This window comes from Phoca vitulina, unplaced genomic scaffold (genome assembly GCF_004348235.1).
Source record: "Phoca vitulina isolate PV1807 unplaced genomic scaffold, GSC_HSeal_1.0 scaffold15, whole genome shotgun sequence".
Classification (NCBI taxonomy): Eukaryota; Metazoa; Chordata; class Mammalia; order Carnivora; family Phocidae; genus Phoca; species Phoca vitulina.
The window spans coordinates 16,351,159-16,367,942 of NW_022589718.1; the positions used below are offsets into that span (position 1 = coordinate 16,351,159).

General features: G+C 36.3%; 1 protein-coding gene across 1 annotated transcript in view; it reads right to left on the reverse strand.

Moving 5' to 3' along the window:
- The window catches only part of DLC1 (DLC1 Rho GTPase activating protein), a 486,810-nt gene extending 475,425 nt beyond the window's left edge, over positions 1-11,385 (reverse strand). Inside the window, exon 1 of the mRNA XM_032413503.1 lies at positions 11,283-11,385. The gene's annotated coding sequence lies outside the window, so the exon portion shown is untranslated. The remainder of the gene's footprint in view (positions 1-11,282) is intronic.
- Positions 11,386-16,784: the final 5,399 nt, after the last annotated feature.

Consider the following 16,784-nt stretch of genomic DNA (forward strand, 5'->3'; position numbering starts at 1 on the left):
TTGCTACATGCAAGATTTGAAATTACATCATATATAGAATAAGAAAGCCACAAGACAACTAAATTTAGCTACCTTTGTGTGGAATGCAGAGTTGAATAAATTATCAGGAATTAAAGATGTTTATATAGAAAAAGAAAAGAGGTATCAAGAGTCTGACTACTAATTTTACTCTGCCATCAGCAGTGGTCTGGCCTTTGTCTAAAAAAACCTCACTAGGCTTCCATTTTCTCATTTTATAGAGAAGCTTACTTTCTTTTTTTTTTAATTCTTTTTTTTTTTTTTTTAAAGATTTTATTTATTTATTTGACAGAGAGAGACATAGTGAGAGCAGGAATACAAGCAGGCGGAGTAGCAGAGGGAGAAGCAGGCTTCCCGCGTAGCAGGGAGCCCAATATGGGACTCGATCCCAGGACCCTGGGATCATGACCTGAGCTGAAGGCAGACGCCTAACGACTGAGCCACCCAGGCGCCCGAGAAGCTTACTTTCTTGAGTGTTCAGATTTTTATGTGTAATTAGAATTATTACAATGTCAAATGAATATAATTATGATCCTTCAGAGAAGTATAACAGAGAAAGTGAAATCCAACTAAATTTTCAGTTTTTCCCTTCATGTGATTTTTCAAATATAAGAGTGTTTTCTGCATGCTGCTAATTAGAACCCTTTCAAGGACTGCTCTCTCCTGAGTAGGCCAAGGGGAGAATTGGACAAGCCCATCCCTCCCCATCTCTACTGAGCCCACTCACAGTTGGCCACTTTTATTATTTACATATTCAACACCTATGTTCTTTGAAGAAAGACTTTCTTGGCTAAATAAAACCTACAAGTGAGTTATCTTTCTTTTACTTCAACTCATAAGCTGACATTAATGAATTCACATTTGCATACAAAAATACACATTTGTATTTTTCTTCAACTGACTCAAAGTAAAATTATCATTATTGCATTATTGCTTTTGTTACTTTGCTTTAATAATCAGTATGTGATAAATCAGTTTAGGCAGTGACCTTACAATATGGCATATCAACCCCAAGTCAACTCCCTCGTATATACCAACTTTGCCTCACACTATGAATGAGCTGAAATTTTGAAAAATAATTAGGAAATAATTTTTTTGCCATTGGGAATAGTTGCAAAACTAACATTTTAATTATTCTGGATTAGAAAATATGAAATTTTGTATAGAATAGAAATGTAAAAATAATCCATGTTTTCGTTACACTGAGAAAATTGTAACTTTGTTTCTGTAACTAAAATATAATTAAAAACAAGTTAAACTAAACATTTAAGTTAATTATCAAAAAGAAGGCAAAATAAAAGTAGCCAAAATAAATTAACACAGATGACACTTAAAAATTGTGAATTAGAAAACAAACAAGCATATGGCTTGAAAAGGTCTGTTTCTATAAAAAATACCAATAACAAAATTCCCTTATCATGTGTGATCAAAACAAAAAGAAAGAAAAGAAAAACATGACATTAAAAGTAATAAAGCCGAAGAGATTAAACAATTAAATAAATCAGTATGCCAATCTCATGTCAATAATTTTATACATTCAGATAAAAAGAATGTCCTAGAACAATAATAAATTACTAAAAGTGAGTTGGATACAATAAAATGAATCAAGATCTATGGGAAAATTTTGTTAATTGTTTATCAGTAAAACAGAGGCTGGGCTCAAGTGGTTTTTTTACTAACATTTTTATATTAGTCAAAATATTCCAGATGCCAAAAAGATGGAGAACATCTCAACTTCTTTTATAAATGTATTGCCAAATACTGATGAAGAAGACAGAAACTAAGGATAAATCAAGAACATAAATATCTAGGAATAAATTATAGAAGTTATAGAAGTAATTTACCCAGAAACTTATAAAACACTATTGAGAGACATTAACAACGATCTAAATAAATGGATGCATATACTAAGTATATAGATTAGAAGACTCAATATTGCAATGTCAATTCTAGCCAATTTATATGTAAATTTAATTCCAATAAAAATCTCTCTCTTTTTTTTTTTGGTAGACCTTGACAATCTGATTCTAAATTGGGAAATGTAAAGGTCCTTGAATAGCTAGTATAATTCTGAAGAAAGGAAAAGCATTATAAATGTCCTCATATAATAAGTAAAATATATATTTGAGAAAGGAAAACAAATCTCGAACTTACTACGTACATATGACAGTTTGTATGATGTATGGACTTCCTGGACATTCTGATCAGGCTTAGCATCCTCATTATGTGCACCATTTGCAAATGAGCCTTGCCTGAATCAGAGGCACTACCCAGTTTTATTAGTTGGAGACACTGACCCAGATGGCTGTATCTCAAGAACCCTTAAGCCCTGTCATTAGAAGGTAGTAAAAGAATTATGCCTCTCTTCTTTTAGGAGTTGTGCCAAAAATTTGGACTGTAAGGGGCTCCAAATCATGTAATTCTCAATTATTTCTTTATGGACTTGTATTTAAGTAAGTGTACTATGAGGAAACATGCCTGTTCCTCTGATAACCTTTCAATTAATTTACAAACTCTCTTACGGCATGGATTGAATAGAATTCACTGATTGAAACCTTAAGTAAGAGGAAATAAATTAAGGAATTCTTAGGGGAAATTAAAACCTGAAGTAATTAAAATGTCTCCGTGAGGCTCAACATTTCCACTCAAGAAGTATACCAGCATACCTCAGAGAGATGGCAGGTTCAGTTACAGACCACTTCAATAAAGCAAATATTTCCTCGGGGCGCCTGGGTGGCTCAGATGGTTAAGCATCTGCCTTCGGCTCAGGTCATGATCCCAGGGTCCTGGAATCGAGCCCCACATTGGGCTCTGTGCTCAGCAGGGAGCCTGCTTCTCCCTCTTCCTCTGTCTGCCTGTCTGCCTACTTGTGATCTCTCTCTCTCTGTCAAATAAATAAAATCTTAAAAAAAAAAAAAAGCAAATATTGCCATAAAGCGAGTCAAATGAATTTTTTCGTTTCTTAGTTCATATAAAAGTTATGTTTGCACTACACTGTAGTATATTAAATATGCTCTACATTATATCTAAAAAATGTACATATTTTAATTAACAGAACTTTATTGCTAAAGAAAATGCTACCCATCATGTAAGCTTTCAGTAAGTCATAATCTTTTTGTTGGTAGAGGGTCCTACCTTGATATTGATGGCTGCTGACTGATCAGCGTGGTTGTTGCTGAAGGTGGGGGTGGTTGTGGCAATTTCTTAAGACAACAATGAAGTTTGCCTATTGATTGACTCTTCCTTCCACAAACGATTTCTCTGTAGCATGTGATGCTGTTTAATAACATTTTACCCACAGGAGAAATTCTTTCAAAATTGGAGTCAATCCTCTCAAACCCTGCTGCTGCTTTATCAACTCAGTTTATGGAATATTCTAAATCCTTTGTTGTCATTTCAACAATCTTCAACAGCCTTTTCACCAGGAGTAGATTCCAACTCAAAAAACTGCTTTTGGGACATGTAGGTGGCTCAGTCGGTTCTGACCCCTGATGTCAGCTCAGGTCTTGATGTCAGGATCATGAGTTCAAGCCCCATGCTGGGCTCCACACTGGGCATGGAGCCTACTTAAAAACAAAAAGAAAAAAACCAAACAAACACTTTCTTTGCTCATTCATAGGAAGCAACCCCTCATCCACTCAAGTTTGATCATGAGATGGCAGCAATTCAGTCCCATCTTCAGGCTCCACTTCTAATTTGAGTTCTCTTGCTTATTTCCACCACATCTGCAGTTACTTCCTCCACTGAAGTCTCGAACCCCTCAAAGTCATCCATGAGGGTTGGAATCAACTTTGCCCAAACTCCTGTTCATGTTGATATTTTCTCCTCTTCCCTTGAGTCATGAATGTTCTTCATGGCATCAAGAAAGGTGAATCCTTTCCAGAAGATTTTTTATTTACTTTTCTCAAATCCATCAGAGGAATCACTGTGGCAGCTACAGTCCTAGAAGACATATTTCTTAAATAATAGGACTTGAAGGTCAAAATTCCTCATCGATCCATGGGCTGCAGAGTGTATGTTGTGTTAGCAGGCATGAAGACACCACCAATCTCATTGTGTGTCTCTATCAGAGCTCTTGGATGCCCAGGTGCATTGTCAATAAGCAGTGGTATTTTGGAAGTAATATTTTTTTCTGGTCAATAGATCTCAACAGTGGGCTTAAATATTCCATAAACTATGCTGTAAACAGATGTGCTGTCATCCAGGCTTTGTGGTTCCATTTATAGAGCACAGGCAGAGTAGATTTAGCATCATTCTTAAGGGCTCTAGAATGTTCAGAATAGTAAATGAGCATTGGCTTCAACTTAAAGTCACCAGCTGCATTAGCCCCTAACATGAGAGTCAGCTTGCCCTTGGAAGCTTTGAAGCCAGGCACAGGTTTCTCCTCTTTAGCTATGAAAGTCCTAGGTGGCAGCATCTTCTAAAATAAGGATGTTTTGTCTACACTGAAAATCTGTTGTTTAGTGTAGTCACCTTCATGAATTATCTGAGCTAGGTCTACTGGAAAACTTGCTACAGCTTCTACATCAGCATTTGCTGCTTCACCCTGCACTTTTATGTTATGGAGATGGCTTCTCTCCCTAAGCCCCATGAATCAACCTCTGCCAGCTTCAGACTTTCCTTCTGCAGCTTCCTTACCTCTCTCGGCTTCCACAGAATTGAAGAGAGTTACAGCCTTGCTCTGGATTTGGCTTTAACTCAATAAAATGTGGCTAGTTTGATCTTCTATCCAGACTATTCAAAGTTTCTTCCTATCAGCGTGAAGGCCTTTTCACTTTCTTATCATCCCTGTGTTCACTGGAGTGACAGTTTTAATTTCCTTCAAGAACTTTTCCTTTGCATTCACAGCTTGGCTAACTGGTGCATGGGGCTTAGCTTTCAGCCTATTTCCACTTTCGACAAGCCTTCCAAACTAAGCTCAATTATTTCTAGCTTTTGATTTAAAGTGAGAGATGTGAGACTCTTCCTTTCACTTGGATACTTACAGGCCGTGGTTGGTTATTAGTTGGCCTAATTTCAATATTGTTGCGTCTCAGGGAATAGGGAAGCCAGAGGAAAGGGAGAAAGATGGGGGAATGGCTGGTCTGGGGAGCAATTAGAACACACATTTATCAATTACATTTGCCATCTTAAGTGGGGGTGGTTCAAACAATAACAATAGTTATATCAAAGACTACTGATCACAGGTCACCATAGTAAATAAAATAATAATTCAAAAGTTTGAAATGTTGCAGAATTACCAAGTTGGGACAGACACAAAGTGAGCGAGTGCTGCTGGAAAAATGGCACTGAAACACTTGCCCCACCCAGAGCTGCCACAAACCTCAATTTGCAAAAAAAATGTAATATCTGAAAAGCACAATGAAGTGAAGTACAATAAAATGAGATTTGCCTGTACAGTTACTCATGTTCTGTGAATCCCAGATAATTAGTTATAATGGGGTGACCAAGGAAATTTAAGAATAACTCAACATTAAGAAATTTTGCATTTTTGGTCAATTACTAGACAATCTTCAAGCAAATCATCTTGACTCAAATCATAAAGTACAGATACAGTGAAGGAAAAGTGATAATATAAAACTATATAATCACATAAAAATATGATTTCTTTATTTGTAATAAAGATTTCCTTCTATTTTTATGCCTTTCAAAATCTTAGGTAATGGAAGAGTTCTTTTTTATTTAAACACATTTTAGCATCAAATAATGGGAAGTGGCATAAATGAAGCATCCAAATGAAGTTCTTTTTCATTCTTTTCTTTTTTTTTTTAAAGATTTTTCTTCATTTATTTGAGAGAGAGAGAGTACACTCAAGTCAGGAGTGGGAAGAGGGGCAGAGGGAGAAGGAGAAGCAGACTCCCTGCTGAGCAGGGAGCCTGATGCAGGGTTCAATCCCAGGACCCTAAGATCATGACCTGAGCCCAAGGCAGAAGTTTAGCCGACTGAGCCACACAGGCACCCCATTCATTATTTTATTTTCATATTGTGTACATATATACATTTATAAGGATCAACTGATCAGGGCTTTTATTTGTATGTATTTGCCTATTTGCAGTGTAAACTCATACTCTAAATGAAATATGCTGATTTGATATGCAATACCCATTTTATGAAATCATCATGGATACTTTCCCAATTTAAGTTGTATTTCATTTTTTGCTTGTTCAGTACTTCCTGACAAATACGTATTTATTTATTTCAGGTCTTATACATTTTTAAAAATGGCACTCCACTTTCATCTAATCTCTTAAGATAAAATCATACAAATCCCACCTGAAGGATGCCCTTTCAGGTGTTATTTAATGTTATTCTCGGTGACAGCTTCCAGCAGTTCCAATATAATGCCTAACTTTCCACCAATAAGTTAGCCTTGCTCTAGGTCTGGCTTCCCATGTTTTAGCTCGAGGAATTAGGTTTCTGACTAGCTCTTGAGGTCCAATTCCCATCTTCCAATAAGCAGATACTATCTTATATTTTAATGCATAAGTTCCTACCTGAGAAAATTATCACAATATTCTGTCTATTTGATCCCATAATATAACTTTAAAAAAGTTGGCATTGGGGCACCCGGGTGGCTCAGTTGGTTGAATGTCCAACTCTTGGTTTCAGCTCAAGTCATGATGTCAGGGTCCTAAAATGGAATCCCACGTACACGGGGCTTGCTGCTCAGCAGGGAATCTGCTTCTCCTCTCTTTCTCCTTCTGCCCCTCCTCCCACTCCTGACTCTTTCTGTCTAAAATAAATAAATCTAGGGCGCCTGGGTGGCTCAGTTGGTTAAGCGACTGCCTTCGGCTCAGGTCATGATCCTGGAGTCCCTGGATCGAGTCCCGCATCAGGCTCCCTGCTCGGCAGGGAGTCTGCTTTGCCCTCTGGCCTTATCCCCTCTCATGTGTTCTCTCTCATTCTCTCTCTCTCAAATAAATAAATAAAATCTTTAAAAAAAAAAAAATAAAATAAAATAAATAAATCTAAAAAAAGTTGGCATTTTAGCATATGAGCGGGTTTTCTCAAGTCACTAGAAGTAGGGCAAATATTACGTTTCAGGCTATGTACCCTCTTTTTGATTCCTAGAAACATCACTATTATAACCAAGTTAATATTCATAAGGAAGTACTTGTTACAATAATCAGGATAACAATAAAGCTGGTATATGAGATGGCAACTTGAGTAACTTGGTTAAGTGTCCCCTGAAGAGCTACAGTAAGAGAACGAAGAAACCAAAAACAGAGAAAAGGGAACAGTGGAAGGAATTGGGTGTGCATTCTCTAAGAAATCTGAGACATTTAATTTTTACTCCATATAATTTCAAGTTCTAGAAACTGCAGTTCACATAGGAGAAAAAAAAAAAAAAACCTGCTTTGGTGATTTTGCCAGCCAAATAACCCAGAAGTGATATTCATACTTCATTTTGGGTTGTTTTTCCATAAGTATCTTCAATGTGCCCACGGTTTTTCAGAATTAGCTCTATGTTTTTACATTTCAAAACAAAATATACAAATATATACAACATTGAACACTAATAATGGCTGCAAAAAGGAGAAACAACCACATGCTAAGTGTCTCCTGATAGAGGAACACAAAGCTAACTTGGAAGTTCCTGGCCAAAAACTAGAACCTGAATCTGAGCAGTTCTTTAGACTCGAACACAAACTTACAAGATGGAAGGCAGAGAAACATGTAAATCACACCACAATATTACAGTCAGAAAGTCCAGATGGAAATCCTACAAGACAAAAATCCAGAGATTTTTCAACAAACAAAGTGTAAGGGAAAAAAGAGATAGATAGGAGAATTTTAGATTAAGCAATGTCCACAATAGCCAAACTGTGGAAGGAGACGAGATGCCCTTCAACAGACAAATGGATGAAGAAGATGTGGTTCATATACACAAAGGAATATTACTCAGCCATCAGAAAGGATGAACACCTACCATTTGCACTGACATGGATGGAACTGGAGGGTATTATGCTAAGTGAAATAAGTCAAGCAGAGAAAGACAATTATCATATGGTTTTACTCATATGTGGAACATAAGGAATAGCATGGAGGACATTAGGGGAAGGAAGGGAAAACTGAAGGGGGGGAATCAGAGGGGGAGACGAACCATGAGAGACTATGGACTCTGGGAAACAATCTGAGGGTTTCAGAGGGGAGGGCGATGGGGGGCTGAGTTAGCCTGGTGATAGGTATTAAGGAGGGCACATGTTGCAATGAGCACTGGGTGTTATAAGCAAATAATGAATCATGGGACACTACATCAAAAACTAATGAAGTACTGTATGGTGACTAACATAACATAATAAAATAAAAAGAAATCTAAAAAAAAAAAATCAGTGAATTGCCATGTGTGAACTTTATTTAGATTCTGATTTAAACAAATGTAAAAAGAAATGACATTTAGGCGACTATGGGATAGTTATACATTTACTATTTATTTGGTGATAACTAAGGATGCTTATTTTTTTTTAAAGATTTTATTTATTTATTTGACAGAGAGAGAGATAGCGAGAGCAGGAACACAAGCAGGGGGAGTGGGAGAGGGAGAAGCAGGCTTCCCACTGAGCAGGGAGCCCAATGTAGGGCTCGATCCCAGGACCCCGGGATCATGACCCGAGCAGAAGGCAGACGCTTAACGAGTGAGCCACCCAGGCGCCCTAAGGATGCTTATTTTTAAAAATGTGATCATGCTATTGGACTACAGTTGACCCTTGAAGAACTTGGGGGCTAAGGGTGCCCACCCACCACATGGTTGAAAATCCACGTATAACTTTTGACTCCCCCAAAACAGGTGTATAATAGCTGACTGTTGACCAGAAACCTTACCAATAACATAAATAGTAGCTTAACACATATTTTGTAATGTTATATGTATTATACACTATATTCTTACAATAAGTAAGCTAGAGAACAGAAAATGTTACTAAGAAAATCATAAGGAAAATACAGTAGTGTACTGTTTTTATTTTTAAAAATCCATGTATAACTGGACCCTTGTAGTTCAAACCCATGTTGTTCAAGGGTCAACTGCATTTTAAAGAAAAAAGTTTGTTAGCAATGCATGCTTAAATATCTACAGATGGAATTATATGATGTCTAGAATTTACTTCAAAATAACATGGGAACTAGGATGACTGAGGGCGATGTGTGAGGCAAGAATGGACCCATATGTTAATTACTAATCCTTGGGGTAGGCTACATAGAAGTTCATTACTCTGCTTTTGTATATGTTCAAAATTCTTCATAGATTTTTTTTTAAGTTATGGAAAAATCAAGGCTTTTCCAGGCTACTGAACAAAGAAAGAAAAATAAAATAAACTTTTCAAATTCCTACTATTTCCAAGAATTTTGTTTTTTTTTTATACTTCCCAATTCTGGGAAGGTTTTAAGGGAAGGCCTTTGTATTCTCCTGTATTTTAAAAATTTGTTTTGATAAAAGTATCTGCAGCAAATATAATTTTCTGTCATCAGACCATTTCCACCTGTACTGATAATATAATTGAATTTTTTTTTTTTAATTGAAGTATAGCTGACATACCATGTTATTTTAGTTTCAGGTGTACAACACAGTGATTTGACAATTCTACACATTAAGGTCTGCTCACTGTGGTAAGCATAGTTACCATCTGTCACCATACAATATTATAATATAATTGGATTTTAAGACCCTAGAAATTAAGATACTCAAGGTTTTTAGGTGGCAATACTTTAGATAGCATAGATGTTAATATAACATAAAGTAAACATGCTACATTTTAAGTTAGCTAAATTTAAGATGATGAATAAATTAAACAGTTCAAAGAATGAAGTTTTGTTTAATAAAATTCAAAAAATCTTGCTCTGTACATTGTCTATAATATGAAACACTAAAAACATACAGAGTAATACTTAACTTGTAATCATTTACTCTTGTGCATGAAGACAGTAATGGATGTATGGGCTTGGTTTCCTCATCTAGGCATTAGGGTGCTGACTTTTACTCTCACACATTTCTATGCAACGTTTCTAACATCATTCATTGGTGTGTGAGTCTTAGCAATATTTAAAAGATAGTAAATACAATTCGCTAATCTAGGCAGAGTTTGATTGATGAGAATCACAGATTTTTTCTTTAATATTTTATTCAGAATTTCCTACATGATGCAGAAACAGAAAAGCAATTGAATCAACCAGAGGAACTAATAAGATCATAATTAGGGTCTTATAAGGTCAATTTGTAGTAATATTAGCTTTCTTGCTAATCATAGTAGATACTGTATTCAACATAACATCAAAAAAAAAAAAAAAAAGATGCACAGTAAATTTTAATTACTTACCCTGAAAGCTCCTACACTCTACATCATATTGACAATTTAAATCTCTCCAGTACAACTGTTCAGGACCTTTGCCCTGTTTGAAAACAACTGAGTAAATGCAAGTGAGTTTAAATTAAGGATGACTGTGCAATTACTTTAGGGGAGAAAGAATTAGCTTATCCATTAGTCTTATAGGTTGCTGTAAGGAAAAACACGCTGTCTGTTCATTCAATTAGCTCTCAACCTCAAGGCAACCAATCATTTCATTTGTAACATTGTTGATTAAGCAGCTCTGCATTTTGAAAAAGCTACCCCTTTAGACATTATAACCTTGCTAACATATTTCTCTGAGACTGCTTGGATCTATTTGCCACATTAGTTAATTGTCAGGTGACGGAAATGATTTATTTTATAGGTTTTGATCAAATACTATGAAAAGGTTTATGATAAAAAGAACACTATAAAATTAATTTCTCTAATCAAAATAACCATAAACATAAAGACTACTTTAAAATGCAATGATAACTTTATGATATCTGTGCTGAAATTATTCAATAAAATGATGGAGACGGAAACAAAAATGAAAATGCAAATCCCACATCATCTGCTTTAAACTGAACAAATATTTCACTTTGAACTATGCAGCAGAAGTCATATTTCCAAATAGTTATATAACCGATGTCTGCAACTATCAATTATTGTTCAAAATTCATACTTCCACGAGAAAACATTACACGTCTTTAGATGAATGCAACTTCCATCAATACAAGAAAGTGACCCTAAGCATCTCAAGGGTTTTTTTTTTTTTTTTTTAATGTATATTTATATATAGGCATTCTTCTCTACTTACAGGATGTCCCTTCATGAGTAAAGCATTAGGACTACATTTTCAGAAACGTGTTACTATGCAAACCTCTCACATAATAATGCTATATATGATATTAAATATAAAAGGAAGAATAAGAGTTTTACCTGGTTAACCACCTGTGTTGGACTAAAGCTGAGTAGAACAAATGGATTCACCAGCAATGTCTTGTCTGATAATCATGAGTGAGGTGTGGCCGCAGTTTCAAGGGATAAGGGCAGCCGCAGTTTCAAGGGGGTGGGATTTGCCTTCAGTAATGAATACCCAAGGGACTGTTTCCAATCAGGGAATGCTATTGCGGACAATGAAACCATTCTCTATTTGTTTTGTATGTACAATCTGCTGTGGGTGTATTCATGGATCAGTGCAGGAACCGACATATATTTCACTGAAGTTTATGGCACGAAGGGTATTTTGAAACAAAGATTACAGGAAAATAAAATTTATCTTTCATTTCTTTGAAGTTTTTCCATTGTATATTCATTTCCCCTAATTTCCCCACTGTTGGAATGAAAATCATAAAACGGCTTAAGTCCAAGCAGTACAATCCCTCAGCTGATGACACCGGAGCCCTATGGGATAACACTGTAGATGGATACACATTGTCTCTGCCTTGAAAACTTTAATGATGGGAGTAGCTCACTGTTCTGGGATCTACTTTATTCAACTCAGGACAGTGTTACCTGTTAGACATTTCTTTATATTATGGTTATTTATGCATAGTATTTTCACCAAAAGTGTATATCATTTCTCATTTCTATATTACGAATCAGATCATTTTGGTTGATTTATCTGAGAGTTGCATTTTCCAGTTTCGTAGTTCTAACTTATTTTGACACACATTCTTCACCCAGTCCTGTCAATTCCTTTTAAGTATATATCCATAATCCAACTTCTCAACACTCGGACCACTACGGCCCTGGCATAGCTGAGCATCAGCTAACCTTCGTAACTGCCTTCCCCTTTCCTACTCTGCTGCCCTGCAGCCTATTCTCCATAGAGAATGAGTCAGATCGTGTTATTCTCTGACCCTCCAATATCCTCCTACTCTAATAAATGATCTTAAAAAATTCTCTAATAACTTCCAACTCATTTAGAATAAAATAAAAATCTTTTAGATGGCTTACAATAGCCTGGCCTCTCACCCCAGCTCTCTGACCTTACTTAACACACTTCTCTTTGACTTCCCCACCTGCTCCCAGCACTCTCTGGGTAACTGGCCTTCTGGTCATTCCTCGCAGGTGTCAAGGGCACTCCTGCCTCGGAAACTTGACCTGCTGACTACCGTCCTGGAATACCCCTCCCCCAGACGGATTTCTCTGCGTTTAGTTCTCAGTCCAAATGTCAGCTAAACTGTGGGATCTTCCTTGACCACCTATGGAAATTGCAAATACACCCTTCATCATACCCTTCTTACCCTTTATTTTTTCTTCATAGCATTTATTTATTTATGCGTTTCTTTGTTTACTAGTCATCTCGCCCAATAGAATATAAACTCCATGAGAAAGGAGATTTTATTTTATTGACTGATGTATCTTAGCATCCTGAACAGGACTTTGCAATGAGTCAGCGTTGAAAAAAATATTTCCTTTTTTTAAAGTAAAGATTAATTTATTTTAGAGAGAGAGAGAGAGTGTGTGCAGGGTAAGGGACAGAGGAAGAGGGAGAGAGAGAGAGAGTCTCAAGCAGACTCCATGCTGAGCACAGAGCCTGTCGTGGGCCTCGATCTCGTGACCCTGAGATCAGGACCAGAGCCGAAACAAAGTGCCCAGCATTTAACTGACTGTGCCACCCAAGCACCCCCCCAAAAATTTGTTAAGTAAAATGTATGATTAAGCTTTACTTCCTTCTCCATTTTATAGAATATTCTAATCAATAAAATCTAATGGGATAAATGAAATATCAATTTACAATATAGGCATATCTCGGAGATAGTGCAGATTTGATTCCAGACCACTGCAATAAAATCAGTATCTTGATAAAGTCATTTTTTTGGTTCCCCAGTGCATATAAAAATTATGTTTACATTATACTTTAGTCCATTACATGTGCAATAGCGTTATGTCTAAAAAAATGTGCATACCTTAATTTAAAAATACGATATTGCTAAAAACTGCTAACCATCATCTAAGCTTTCAGCGAGTTGTAATCGCTGACCACAGATCACATAATATAATAATGAAAAAATTGCAATATTGTGAGGATTACCAAAGTGTGACCCAGCAACACGAAGTGAGCAAATGCTATCAGAAAAATGGCATCGATAGACTCGCTCAACAAAGGGTTGCCACAAACCTTCAAATTTGCAAAAAACAATTATCTGCAAGCGCAATAAAGCCAAGTACAGTAAGACAAGGTCTGCTTGTAGTGCCTCCTTATTCACGGTTTCACTTTCTGGTTTCTGAGGTTTCAGTTACCCCACAGTCCACCTCAGGGCAGAAGCAGATGATTCTCCTTCCGATGGACTGTCAGGAGGTCAATAGTAGCCTAAAACACTACGTCACAGTGCTTACGTCCTTCACCTCCCTTCATCTCACTATGTAGGCATTTTATCACCTCGCTTCGGCACAAGAAGAAGGGTGAGTGCAGTACAATAGGCCATTCGGGAAGACAGACCACATTCATATAACTTTTACAGCAGTATGTTATTGTAATTGTCCTATTTTATTATTAGTTTTTGTTGCTTATCTCTTACTGTGTCTATTCATAAATTAAACTTTATCATAGGTATGTATGTACAGGAAAAAACACAGTATATATATGGTTCAGTAGTGTCTGTACTTCCAAGCATCCGCCGGGGGTCCTGGAATGTATGCCCTGTGGATAAGGGTGGGGGAGGGGAGCTACTATATTCTAATAATGGCTTGTGTGACCTTGTAAATCAGCATAACCATCAAACACATCTTAAAATCTGAAGAACTCTTAACATTCACTATTCATTCATCCTCTGTTACCAGGCAGGACTGCATTGAACTTATGGACATTTTTTTCTTGATCTCCTTTTATGCCTATTCAATTGGCTTACTTGCCTTTATTATAAGAAAATATTCTCTGTATAAAAATTGGTTTCTTTCTACAAATACTCTCTCAGAAGCTTTTGAAAAGCTCTTAACAGGCCTTTTTATTTTATTTTTTTATGCAAAGCTTTTTCTGAAGCACTAATTTACTACAGGTCTCAATTTATATCTCGCTCACAATCGAATTATCTCTTGATTCATTTCAGCAAAATCTCTACATTTATATTAAAAGCTACAGCTAAAATAGGAAGTATCAGTTTTGTGAAACCGCGTGCAAGTAAAAGCGTCTTCGTTCCTGTTTCAAGTGAGACTTCACTTTCTAATTCCACCTTCAGTTAATCCTAATGGTTATTTCCAGACAATGTGAGGAAAAGCGACACAACGCACACGTAGCTCCCAATTTGTGAAAGGCCTCTATCAATTTGTAAAAGTTTTGAAAGTTCTGATAGGTCATAGATCAAGATACAGGAGGTGATATGAAAGCTATTGTGTTAGAAGTCAGGGATGTAGAATGCTTAGGATTGAGATAGTTGAAGATTATATATATATATATATATATATATATACACTAGTGTTTTGGAGGTAGCTATCATCTTGGTAAACCAACCAGAGTAAACAATACCAGAGTCCTGGTTGTTTTAAAACAAACTGTCTCCAAATAATTTTTGTTTCATATCACTACTAGGATTTTAGCATATTTGTTCATGTCTCTATGTCTCTACCTATCTGTCTATGTAGGTCCCTATGTCTTTATGTATGTATGCACGTATCTATTTGTCATCTATTATCTACCCAATCACACACTTAGATAGAGGAGAGATATTCAGAATATTTAGCAGCAGGTTCAGCTGAGACAATAATTGGAATGAATGTTGGCCATAATCCTTAGAGCAGGGTCCTGGAGGCTCCTTATTTCGCCAAGTATCACTCTGATTTCATGGATTATAGAGAGACAAAGTCACAGTGTAGGTGCTGAACTGCAAGACTGCACTCAGGGCTCTTGAGTAGCTCAGAGCAAATGTGTTACTCTCAATACTGCACAGACATTTGATTCTTAGTAAAAGCTTCTTAACCTTAATTTTTAAAAATTTTTTACTATAAATATATAAGTCAAGGTGATGGCTTTCTAATGACTTTTTTCCCTAATGACTTTTATAATCGCTAAAGAAGAACTATGTCCTTTATATTTGTTTTAGAGTACTTTCTCAGTAACCTCTGAAGTAGTGTTCATAAAATAGCTACGTTCCAGGCTTTGGAAATAATTTTCTCAGATCAAATACAAGCTTAAAGGTACCATTTAACCATTCTTCAGTAAAGGAATAAATTTGTTCATTTCTGAGTTCTGTGTTGTGCTTTTATTAAATTACTGTCTAACTGGTTTCTATCCACTTTCCAGATTACCTTAATAGAAAATAACATTACTGCCCCAGGTCATTTCTCCTGATATAAATGGATTAGATACATATATTTTCTTATTCTCCTTTAGAGAGGTTTAATCTGGCAACAGCATTTTCTGAATTTGACACTGGTTAAAGAACACTGTATCCATTAGTGGCCAAGGTATAGTTAGATGTTAATTAAATCACCATATTCCATTTTGTAGGTGGCTTATGTTTTCTGTTAGAGAAAATTAAATTCTCTTGAAATGGACAATCTTTTTACATGGTTAGCAGCTGTCCTTCCAAGTATGATAGAAAAGACCAAGTGCTTCATAATCGAGACAGTGTCCCGGAAGAAACTGCAGTCATTTCTATACCTGGGAGAAGGCTCATTTTATATTTGGCAAGTGAACATTTTTTTCTGGAGGCCTGAAGTCAGACCCTTTTCTCTGACTATTGAGAAATTAGGAATGACAATTTGTATTTCACAGCATCTTTACTTTAAAGCGCTTCGAGGATTATAAGCATGTGATTGTGTCTTTAGTTTTTCTTTATAAAAAAAGAACATCAGAATGCTTTCCACATGGTGTTGGGTTTGTTAGAAGCCCTCTGTGTCTACAGGCTGGAATAAAGCCTATTATCCTAGTGATCTTCTGTGCCCCTTCTGGACTAAGCCACAGGATTAATGATATTATTTAAAATTGGATTTAAAGAGTTATCTGGATGTTAAAAATATGGTAAAGAGTTCCTTTACCCCAAATTCTATACCCAATGTCTTAGAAATCCCCTCTTCTCTTTGTTCCTCATTATCCAGTTACCCTCCTCATTCCTAATGCTAGTCTGGCCTCCCTGGGTAGAGGGGACCAGAGTGGGTATAGGGAGGGAGGGGACAAGTGACATTTGCATTGGCTTGAATGTCAGCAGGCAGAAAGGGGCTGTTCTGTGCGAGAACAGCATACATTTTATTTATTGAGGCCCTAGAGAGACATACTTAGAAAGCCCCAAGCTAGAAGAACGAATTCAAAATATTGCTTTTAATCCTAATATGTTAACATGGGCACAGGAAAAATCTCACTTTATTTTACTGACTTCTTTGTTTCAAATATTAAAATAACAATGAAAATGAAGCCTATAAAATGTGCGTTTTTAAGTTCTTTAGGTCTAAACATGTTAGTGGATTATTCCCTAATTTTATCTCTTAAACAGCTCTGTG